Genomic DNA, 2,500 nt, shown 5'->3' with positions numbered 1-2,500 from the left:
AATAATAATAATAATAATAATAATAATAATAATAATAATAATAATAATAATAATAATAATAATAATAATAATAATAAATAAATAAATATAACAGTTTCAACACACACACACACACACAACACACACACACACACACACACACACACACACACACACACACACACACACACACACACACACACACACACACACACACACACACACACACACACACACACACACACACACACACACACACACACAGACATTTACTCACTCACTCACACCCACCCACACACACACACACACACACACACACACACACACACACACACACACACACTCGCAAACTTACACAACATCGGAAATCATTGTCGAGAGAGAGAGAGAGAGAGAGAGAGAGAGAGAGAGAGAGAGCACTTCTGAGCATAACACACATAAACAACACTCGATGCATTGTGGGACGCGAACCAAACATTCTGACACGGGCCAAGGTGAGCGAAACTTTGTGGAGGAGGAGGAGGAGGAGGAGGAGGAGGAGGAGGAGGAGGAGGAGACAGTTGAAGGAAGAAAAAAAAAAAAAAGGAGGAGGAAGAGGAAGAAGAGGAGGAAGAGGAATAAGAAGAGGAGAGGAGGAGGAGGAAGGAAGAGGAAGAAGAAGAAGAAGAAGAAGAAGAAGAAGAAGAAGAAGAAGAAAGGAGCAGAAACAGTAGAAGGAAGAAAATGAGAAAAGAAGAAGAAGAAGAAGAAGAAGAAGAAGAAGAAGAAGAAAAGAAAGAAGTAAGAGAAAGAAGAGAAGGAAGAGGAGAAATATGAGAAGAAAAAATAGAAAAACAACGATGAGGAGGAGGAGGAGGAGGAGGAGGAGGAGGAGGAGGAGGAGGAGGAGGAGGAGGAGGAGGAGGAGGAGGAGGAGGACATAAATACAATGACTTTATTACAATTCACATTCTTCTATTACCATTATTCACCTTTCATCAATTTCTCTTATCTATTATTTTTTTTCTATTTCTTTTCGTTCTTTGTCTCTTTGTCAGTGGTGTTCGCTCAATAGTGTTCATTATGCATCATGTGTACACCATTACACACACACACACACACACACAGACACACAAACACACTTTTTTTTTTAACTAAGGTCATAAAAAGGTCAATATAAGGTCATTTCAGGTCATTTAAGGTCAAGTGAGGTCGTAATATATGGTCATAAGATAAGGTCATTTACTCCCTCTAAAATATACACAAGGTCAGAATATACAGCAGTTGTTTTTAACCCCTTCAGTAGCGTGACGTGTTTCTCTATTCCTTGTGGTGACTATTTGGTGACTTTCTACAGCTTCACCAACTCATGTGGGGGGTTAAAATAGTGAAGACTGTGGCCATTAATCTTCTGCCCTCCATACACCCTTGCTAATGTCAATAAAATGGTCTAATGGTACACAAATCTCAAGGTAAAAATGTGTCCCAGTACTGAAGGGGTTAAAATCGTGAAGACTGTGGCCATTAATCTTGTGCCCTCCATACACCCTTGCTAATGTAAAAAAATGGTCTAATCGTAGCCAAACTGTCTTAAAATGCCCTAAAACATGCCAAACTGTCTTAAAATACCTAAAAACATACCAAACTATTTTAAAATGGCCTAAAAACATGCCAAACTGCCTTAAAATATACCTAAACATCTCAAACTGTCTTAAAATGCCCTAAAAACATGACAAACTGCCTTAAAATGGCCTACAAACATGTCAAACTGCTTTAAAATGCTCTAAAAATAGGTCAAACTGTCTTCAAATGCGCTGTATCCCAGTATTGAAGGAATTAATATCATGAAGACTGGCCATTAACCTTGTGACCTCCATAGACCCTCCCTTAGGTAAGTCAAACCGTCTACTTATACCCAAAACTCAAGGTAGAAATGTGTCCCAGATTTTATACAGCTTCAGAAACTCATGTGGGGATTAGAATAGTGGAGACTGTGGCCATTAATCTTCAGCCCTCCATACACCCTTGCTAACGTCAATAAAATGGTCTAATGGTACACAAAACTCAAGGTAAAAATGTGTCCCAGTACTGAAGGGGTTAAAATAGTGAAGACTGTGGCCATTAATCTTCAGCCCTCCATACACCCTTGCTAACGTCAATAAAATGGTCTAATGGTACACAAAACTCAAGGTAAAAATGCGTCCCAGTACTGAAGGGGTTAAAATAGTGAAGACTGTGGCCATTAATCTTCAGCCCTCCATACACCCTTGCTAACGTCAATAAAATGGTCTAATGGTACACAAAACTCAAGGTAAAAATGTGTCCCAGTACTGAAGGGGTTAAAATAGTGAAGACTGTGGCCATTAATCTTCTGCCCTCCATAGACCCTTGCTAATGTCAATAAAATGGTCTAATGGTACACAAAACTCAAGGTAAAAATGTGTCCCAGTACTGAAGGGGTTAAAATAGTGAAGACTGTGGCCATTAATCTTCTGCCCTCCATAGACCCTTCCTAATGTCAATAAAATGGTCTAATGGTACA

At 39.3% G+C, this 2,500-nt stretch overlaps 1 protein-coding gene across 2 annotated transcripts in view; it reads right to left on the bottom strand.

The window, feature by feature from the left end:
• The window catches only part of LOC123514324 (phospholipid-transporting ATPase ID-like), a 41,237-nt gene that overhangs the window by 28,027 nt on the left and 10,710 nt on the right, over window positions 1-2,500 (bottom strand). The window lies entirely within an intron of this gene.

Source organism: Portunus trituberculatus, chromosome 1, assembly GCF_017591435.1.
Source record: "Portunus trituberculatus isolate SZX2019 chromosome 1, ASM1759143v1, whole genome shotgun sequence".
Lineage (NCBI taxonomy): Eukaryota > Metazoa > Arthropoda > Malacostraca > Decapoda > Portunidae > Portunus > Portunus trituberculatus.
This window is presented reverse-complemented; position numbering and strand designations above follow the sequence as displayed.